The sequence below is a fragment of the Coenobita brevimanus genome, unplaced genomic scaffold, assembly GCF_032717465.1.
Source record: "Coenobita brevimanus isolate Jiangsu-jjx unplaced genomic scaffold, ASM3271746v2 jjx.HiC_scaffold_2634, whole genome shotgun sequence".
Lineage (NCBI taxonomy): Eukaryota > Metazoa > Arthropoda > Malacostraca > Decapoda > Coenobitidae > Coenobita > Coenobita brevimanus.
The window spans coordinates 94,013-103,964 of NW_027643581.1; positions in this window are offsets into that span (position 1 = coordinate 94,013).

Sequence of the window (9,952 nt, forward strand, 5' to 3'; positions counted from 1 at the left end):
GTTGCAGAGGAGTGAATACACGGACAGACACGGGAAACTCTCTCTCTTTCTCTCTGTGTCTCTGTCTGTCTGTCTGTCTGTCTGTCTCTTTCTCTCTCTCTCTCACATACCAGATTCAGCGCCTGCCTTCAAGCCGATCCACACGGAGTTGTATACATCGTCTATCTCTCCTAACTCTGGGACTCTGAAATGGTAAAGTTAATGGATGAGAGAGAGAGAGAGAGGAGGGACTGTATGCAATCCAAATGAAAGTAAGAATTAAATTACTTAAACAGAAGAATATAAAGGACACAGAAGTATATATAAAATCCCCTAAACCAACAGTAATGAAAAAAGATGGAAAATAAAAAACACAATGCAGGGATAGAGCTAAGAACGGAGAGAAAAGATAATGAATAAAATAACTGAACGAAGAAATAATGCAAATATCCAGGAAGATGAAATGTACGGGGAAGAGTTCGAAAAAAATCCTTTACTAACTCCTTTACTTTCATTAAATAGTCCACTGAGAGGAAGAATAACAGACGGTGAAAGAAAGGCCACAAAATCTCTCTAGCTCTTACTGCGATGGGTCTGTCCAAATTTGAATATTCCCTTCTGAAACTGAGGAGCTAAAAAACAAGGGTTATCCTAAGGACGGGCTTAAAGTGACACAGCAACCTCTTAAATTGGCGTGGCGTCGTCTTGAGTGTGTTCCTGCTGGCTCCAGATGTTTGTGTTCAATTCAAAAAAGGTATATTGTGTTCGAGAGGTGTTGAAGGCTGTATTGAGTCACCCAGGTTCGAAAAGTCTATCCAAAAATGAAAAATATTTGTTTGTAGGAAGACTAACAGGAAAAATATGCATTTGGGAAGAAGGGAGTAATTACAATAGGTCTCTTTTACGTTGAGGAAAATCATGTGGCGGTGTAATAATGCTCATGGTGACTGTTTCTAACCCATCCATAGGTCTCTTATAAACTAACTAAAATTAACCTGTAACATTTAGAAATAAGATTAATGAACGTTTGATCATAAAGAGTTATGAAATGATTAACTTTTTGCCAAGAGTTTCATTTACATCGATATGCAAAGACACACATACATACATTCACATATACACAATAGAACACCTCCCCCCGACACACACATACACACAAAGCATATACATACTATTATATGCACATATATATGCATAAACAAGCATACACAGAGACACACAAACATACAAAAATGCAAATACACACACACACACACACAGTCTCTCAATCTCTCTCTCTAGCAATACATTTTTTCCACACTTGACATAGTAAAAAAAAATGACAGTCTTTGTGGATTCCTGTTGTGACACAAGACGGAGAATTATGAACTAATGTGCTGTTATTCTGCTTCATAAATGTACAATATTTTCATTACCACTAATTCACCATTTATATTATATTTAGGATGGTTTTATTTACTTTAGGAGGTCTGCAATTGAAAGGATTAAATGCAACCTCGATTTACCATTTCAGTATTGCAACAAACATATACCCTATTGCGACCACTCTTTGCCGGATTAGGGCGTCAGGCTATAGATTGATAGGTAGATAGTATACCCTATTTCCACTGACGCCAGATGATTCTTTTAAGGACGTATCTTTGCTAATGCAGACGTACAAATGATCTAAAACAGTAAACTCAGACTTGTGTAATTGTTAGCTGCATTACACTCAGCCTTGTATTGTGCTCTGACGCCTCATGTACTGCCATGTTTCATCTCTCCATCTTGGTGTCTGTGGTCGCTCCTTTCCAACCACCCCACACACACACACACAGACACACACACACACACACACTATAGTATTCTTTTTATTCTACTGACCCTATATTACCATCTGTTTATCTTAAAATACTGCGCTGCAATAAAAGATTAATTTTATATATACTACAATACCAAGCTAGTCACGAAGAAGGGCTATGGAAAGACCGTAGAACTGTACTATCATCTTTCTCTGCCACTGCGCTACGTGAAACAAGCTGAGGAAGGGCAAATAATCTGGACTAAATGAAGGTGAAAGGCTTATAGTGAGGCATGATGCAGCTGCACTCAGTCAACTCACGCCTGTATGATGGTCTGCTCACTGAGGCTACCGATGCTGACCAGGTGACCGCCATAGGAGACACACACTTGTTCACCCTGACCCCATGTGTACGAGGCGTTCATGACCTGTAGAGTCAAACACACACGGCGTTAGTAATAGTTGTGATGTTATTGTCACGATGAATCTCTCCGTCTATCCATTACTGTCTTGGCTGCTCAACCCCAGACATTTGAGGTGAAAGTGATTCATCGTTCATCTCAAGGGGCATTATGTGATCAGTAAACCCTAAATGACCTTCTGATTTAATTCACATCCTTATGGCCTTATGGGCTACTACTACTACTACTACTACTGTATTAGTAATACTATTACTACACCATTTAATAATATTTTTTGTCTAAACTGCCAGGCTGTTCGTTGGTTATAACATCAAACTCGGAGTCACAGCCTTGACTTTTGTGACTGTGATAAGAAATGATAAGCTTATAATTTTTTGGTCACTCAAGTCAGCTTTATTAACATCAGGAGAGTGTCGTGTACTGAGTTAGTGAGGCTAGAGCGTTGATGTGATGTTACCTTATAGCATCGGTCGTTGACGTGGTGCCAGTCAGGCAGACACTGGCCGCTGCCTGCAGCCATGGTGGTGGCCTCTGGTGTGGGGGTGGTGTAGCCTTGACGGGGGTACTCACCTGGACCCACGTGAAGAACAGGGCTTGAGATTAGTGCCCATCAACAGCACAACGTACATGATGAGGGTCAGGTAAGATACAGGGACGGCTGCCTCAGGTTGGACAACAAGTGGCAGGCACGGAGGCAATTACTTCCTGGGCACCCCCTCCAGGATTAAGGAATTTTGTTGTAGAGAGTAAGGCAGAAATAAGTTTTTGCCATGACAATCCTTCCCTAGCTCTGACACACAATATCCAAAGTTACATCCAGGTCCCTAACTGTCCTGCTGGGTGGCCAGGGACACGGTGGACACAAACTGCACCATAGGGTAGGAAGTAGGATACACAGGATGTCCCTGAAGGATTTTATCAATCCTTACCCTGTGGTAATAAATCCAAACTGCATCTCGTCATTATTCAATCTTTCCCTAATCATACCTTCTACGACTCTCTCCATCACCTTCCTTATCTCGTCCAATAGTTTTATGTCTATAATTTCCTCTTTCCAGGTTAGCACCCATCCCTTTTATATATATATATATATATATATATATATATATATATATATATATATACTGAATATGCAAGCCATTGAAATTTTCAGCAACTATCACATTAAAAAATAATCATACGAAAATGTTCCTCACTCTAAAAGGCTGCTGAACTGCTCATTCATATTGTAATCCCTGATGTTCCTTCTATCATGTGCTTTTCCAGATGTATTATTGCCACTAATATCTTTCAGTCACATGCCTCCTCAACTGTCTAGCTTACTGCAAAATTTTGCTGTAAGCATCCTCAGTTGCTCCAGAGACAGCCCTATTCACTAAGAATGATAGAGATTTCTTGCACGTCAGCCACTTCCACACCCGGGGTACTTACATAAATACTTAAATGAGTCCTGGCAGTGGTTGATGTACCAGAGGCCAGGGTTGGTCTCGTCTCCTGAGGCGGCCACACAGGTACCGTGTTCAGGGGCTGCGGGGCGAGATGGGAACGTGACACAGGGGCGAACGGCCGAGATATTTATTTATTTTTTTTGTGTCCGACTTTGGGCATAGGCTACACAGCCTGCTCTCAAGGCCCAATAGTCCTCCATACAATACACCTCTACATGTCACCACTTCGGCGCTAACACCCACTGTCCATATTGACTACATGCTAGGGCTGTCTCATACAGGACTGGTGTATTGGTATTAGCAGGGGTATTTTTACATGTCGGCGGGTCTTCTGGTAGATCAGTAAAGACTGATTTCATGAAATTCAAATCCTTAAACTGTTCCCTGCCCCAGCGGGGATTTGAACCTGGGTCCGGTAGGACTGCAGGCCACCTCTCTACCGATTGAGCCAGGGGCGAACGGGCAAGATGTGAACCTGAGGTAGATGAAAGAGAGAGAGAGAGAGAGAGAGGAGATGGAGGGCAGGGGGAAGTGACGAAAAGGAGCAGCGTGAGGGAAGGTCAGGTTGGCAGAGGGGTGCTGAGAAAGAAGAAGAGAGACGTGAAGGAGAAAGAAACGGGAGGAGGGGAATAGGAAAGGAACGAGAGAGAGAGAGAGAGAATGAACGTAAGCAGGAGTAGGGAAAAGACAGCTAATATGTCCTTTAAGCTGACTAATACTGTCTTGGGGTATGAGGCACAGAATCAAACTTCTTCGTACATCACTGGTTAAAATGTGCAGAAATAAAAATTCTATCTATCTATCTATTGCCAGACGCCCTAATCCCATACGGGGTGACCACAAACAAATCACCTCCACGTCGCCCTATCCCCCGCCATTTCACTGCCCTGCTCCCAGCTCACACTCCCCTCTCATATACCTCTCCACTCCATCCCTCTATCTCATCCTTGGCCTCCCCCTCCCCCCTCCACCTCACATACACTCTCCTAGTCAGTCTCTCACCATCCATCCTCTCCACATGGCCTAAAAATATTCAGAGTGACATATAAGATGTGGCAGAGCTCTTTCAACCTACATGGCTCATCCTCTGCCCAGTAGGTGAAGTCAACCGGGTCTCCGTTAACCCATTAGAAGCTCCAAACACCCTCGGACGACTCGGAGCTCGAAAGACCAATCCACACTGGACTGCCGAGCTCACCCACCAGAGCCGAGATGAAGGATGCTTTGTACCTGTGGGAGGTTCATCATCATCATCATCATCACCATTATTCCCACCTAAACATATGGTCCTATTGAGATGAGAAGACATACGAGTGAGAATAGCTGTTCAGAATATAACCTCACGTGTGTAACAAGCTGTAGGTTATCAGTTCTCTAGTATATTTTCTCATAGACGCACTACACATACACCTGCCAGATAGTAATCCATTGACTTAAAAAAGAATGTGCTAAACCCTTTTCACATGCCCCGCCATACATATTCACATAACCAGCGCGATCCCTTGTCAGTTCCTTAGCATCATCAACTTCACCTTGCTTTCTCACACAAACTTCTACGTATCCATCCGCCTTCTTGGCCGCCATGCCTCCCCCACCTCCAGCCTCACATATACTTTTTCACCCTCTATATTGTGCTAAAGATGAATGCCCTAACATGGTGGTGTCGATGTAACAAGGAACTCCGCTGCCCCGTAACACAAATTTACCACAACTCCCTATATTTCAAATGGATGATGGACAGCTGCAGAAGAGTAACTTTAGTCTGCATTACACCACGTTCATATCAAGATTATTACAGGGCCATAAAAGCAATGATATCTACATCCATTTCCTCCATATGACTGCCACATCAAAGTACCCTTTTTCCTACCCTATTACCAGCAGCCTTTCTTAAGTAAGTCACAGTTTCTTAGCCCAACCAATCCACTCACTTCACACACATTCCTCGACAGTCCTATTTCACCACTCTAACTCTTGGCTTTTCACATCCAAGCCATATTAAACTTTACTGTATACTACTAAAAAAAGTTAAGGGACATTTGGAAATATTGCTAGGAAAACTGACCCATGAAACTTACGAACTTGAATGAGTTTGGAAATTTAATTTAATCTTTTGAGAACACTGCATAAAAAAAATATAAAGTTCAAACATCGTCAAAACATTTGTCTTAAAGTAGGAGGTTAATTGCTGCATTTTACAACGGCACATCTCTTGCAGATGATACTGTGTTGTTAAGTGAAGACGAAGGGGAGCTGCAAGGCTTGGTGAATGAGTTTGGGAGAGTGTGTAAGAAACGGAATCTAAAGGTGAATGTAGGGAAGAGTAAAGTGATGGTCTTTGAGAGAGGTGAAGTCAGTGAATGTACAGCGAGGTTGGATGGTGAGGAATTGGAAAATGTGAGTACGTTTAAGTACTTGGGTAGTGTGATGAGTAAGGATGGAGGTTTGGAGGGTGAAGTGCTTGAAAGGGTACAGCAGGGAAGAAAGGTTGCTGGTTCTTTGAAAGCAGTGATAAGAAACAGGGAAATGAGCATGGAAGTGAAAAAGTTCCTACATGACAGTATTGTGATACCAACTCTAACGTACGGAAGTGAAGCTTGGACGTTGTTGGAAGGACACAAGTCAAGAGTGAGAGCAGTGGAAATGAGTTATTTAAGAGGAGCCTGTAGAGTCAAATGGAGAGACAGGCTGACGAATGAGGATATAAAGGAGAGTTGTGGTGTGGATGTGGATGTGATAGGAAGCGTTATGAGGAACACACTGAGGTGGTTTGGCCATGTGGAGAGGATGGAGGGTGAAAGACTGACGAAGAGAGTGCATATGAGTGAGGTGGAGGGGGGAAGAGGGAGGGGGAGGCCAAGGATGAGATGGAGGGATGGGGTGGAGAGGTATACGAGAGAGGGGGGTGTGAGTTGGGAGCAGGGCAGTGAAATGGCGAGGGACAGGGCGACTTGGAGGTGATTTGTTTGTGGCCACCCCAAACGGGATTGAGGCGTCTGGCAATAGATAGATAGACAGATATAAGCCCCACATCTATTTACTAATCATGTATGGCTTAACTATTCTAGGCTCTATCATACAGGCCACCCACCATGCCACACAGTATCTTATCTTTCATTATGACTACAAGTTCGTCATTTGCAACTTCAAACATAATTAATCCATCTATTTTTCTATCTATCTATCAATTGCCAGACACCTTAATCCCTTATATGGTGTGGCCACAAACAAATTGCCTCCACATCACCCTGTCCCCTGCCATTTCACTGCCCAGCTCCCAATTCACACACCCCTCTCTCATATACCTCTCCACTCCATCCCTCCATCTCTTCCTTGGCCTTCCCCTCCCTCTCTCCCCCTCCACCTCACTCTCATATACTCTCCTCATCAGTCTCTCACTCTCCATCCTCCAACTTTCGCTCTGTTGAGCACCACCTCTCCTTCTCTAAACCTCACCTTCTTTTCCTAACTGAGACTCAGCTGTCTGATGCAACTGACAGCAAACCCTTTTCTGTATCCTCCTACTTCCTCTATACTCATTTCAAAGCCAAAGGTGGCTGTTGTGTATATATACACAACAACTTATCTTGCTCTCGTGTTCCTGAACTCGATTCTTCTGAATTCTCTACACTCTGGCTTCAGCTTTCCTGTCATTCCCTGACTAAATATATCTGTGCTGTTTACTTATCTCCTAATTCTACTGACTATCAAAAATTCTTTGACTATCTTACTTCTACGATGGAACACATTCTATCCATCTTTCCTTTCTCTGAAATCTCCATTCTTGGAGATTTCAATGTTCACCACCACCTTTGGCTCTCCTCTCCTTTCACTGATCCACCTGGTGAACAAGCCTACACCTTTTCTATCCTTAATGACCTAGAGCAGCTTGTACAGCACCCTACCCGTATCCCTGACCGCCTTGGAGAGAGCTCCAACATACTTGATCTCTTCCTTACAACTAATCCTTCTGCTTACACTGTTAATCTTTTCTCTCCGTTGGGCTCCTCCGATCATAACCTTATCACCTTAACGCGTCCTATAGCTCCGGTACGGCCTGCGTACCCTCCAAAAAAACGTCATCTCTGGCACTTTGGAGCTGCGGATTGGGAGGCCCTCAGGCAGTTTTTCTTTGATTTTCCCTGGAATGATTATTGCTTTCATGGCCAGGAGCCATCTGGGTGTGCCTTGCGCATTACAGAGGTTATTCTCTCGGGCATGGAAGCATACATTCCTTTCTCATATCCTTTGACTAACGCAAGAAAGCCTTGGTTTAATCACGCTTGTTCTCATGCTGTCCACAACAAGGAGAGGGCCTATAAAAGGTACCGGAGCCAACCCACCCCTGAATCACATCTTTTATACATTTCTGCCCGGAATCGTGCTAAGTCTGTTCTTCGCTCTGCTAAAAATAATTTCACCCGTACTAAATGCTCTCAACTCTCCAACTCGAACTCTCCCCGCTCCTTCTGGCACCTTGCCAAAAACCTTTCTAACAACTTTACCTCATCATCCTTCCCTCCTCTTTTCTACTCTGATGGTTCTGTAGCTATTTCTTCTACTGATAAAGCAGATCTCTTCGCTCAGACTTTCTCCTCCAATTCCACCTTAAACGATTCCGGTGCTGTTCCTCCATCACTTCCCCCCTCAGACTTCCTCATGGCTAACATTAAAATTTCTTCAGCTGAAGTATTTTCTGCCACTGCTGGCCTCAGTACTAATAAGGCATATGGGCCTGATGGAATCCCTCCTGTTGTTCTCAAGAACTGTGCTTCTGTGCTTACACCCTGCCTAGGCAAATTCTTTCGCCTTTGTGTGTCAACTTGTACCTTTCCTTCTTGCTGGAAGTTTGCTCTCATTCAGCCAGTCCCAAAAAAGGGTGACCATTCCCAGCCCTCTAACTATCATCCAATTGCTTTAACATCCTGTATCTCAAAAGTTTTTGAGTCTATTCTTAATAGAAAAATTTTAAAGCATCTTTCCTATCACAACCTTCTTTCTGATTGTCAGTATGGGTTCCGTCAGGGATGCTCCACAGGCGACCTTCTCACCTACCTTTCAGACTCCTGGTCATCCTCCTTTCGAGACTTTGGCGAAAGCTTTGCCATTACACTTGACATCTCAAAGGCTTTCGATCGAGTCTGGCATAAATCTTTAATTTCCAAACTGCCCTCTTATGGTTTCTATCCATCTTTCTGTGCCTTCATCTCTAGCTTCCTTTCTGGTCGTTCTATAGCCGCTGTTGTAGATGGCTATCGTTCATCTCCTAGATCTATTAACAGTGGTGTTCCTCAGGGCTCTGTCCTATCACCAACTCTCTTCCTTTTATTCATCAATGACCTTCTAAGCTGTACATCTAACCCTATCCACTCAAACGCTGATGACTCCACCTTTCACCTTTCCATTCGATTCCCACAACGTCCATCTCAGCAGTTACTTCAACAGGCAAGGGATGAGGCTATGGCACACCTAATGTCTGACTTGGCTCGTATCTCTGACTGGGGTAAAAATAATCTGGTTGTTTTTAATGCATCAAAGACTCAGTTTTTGCACCTATCAACCCAACAAAATCTTCCACAGGTATACCCATTAATGTTTAATAATACTCAAATTAATCCTGCATCATCCTTGAACATGCTTGGGGTTTCATTTGCTCGGGACTTGTCTTGGAAAGATCATATTACATCTCTTGTAAAATCTGCTTCCAAGCAATTGGGTGTGCTAAGCCGACTCCGTTCCTTCTTTGCCCCTGCACAATTGTTGACTCTATACAGGGGTTTTATCCGCCCCTGTGTGGAGTACAACTCTCATGTGTGGGGAGGCTCCCCACATACAGCTCTTCTCAATAGGGTGGAGTCAAAGGCTTTTCGTCTCATTAACTCTCCCCCTCTTACTGACTCCCTTCAACCTCTGTCTCTTCGCCGCAATGTTGCATCTTTATCTCTTTTCTTTCGCTACTTCAATGGTCACTGTTCCTCTGAACTGTCTGCATGCATTCCTCCACTTCTACGACAGGCGCGCAGCACCCGTCTAGCAGCAAACTCTCACCCTTTTTCTGTCCAACTCTCCAATGCAAGAGTTAAGCGGTACTCCCAGTCCTTAATTTATGCAACAGGTCAACTCTGGAACTGTCTCCCTCTGTCTGTATTTCCTGCTTCCTATGATCTCCAGTCTTTCAAACACAGTGTGTCCAGGCATCTCGAAATGAATGGATCTTGAATTTGGCTCTCTCTTGTATTTTGTTTTTCTCTTGGAAGGAACAGTTTTGCGGGCTCATGGCCTTTGGTTCCTTCTTCTTAAAAAAAAAAAAAAAAAACTCAATG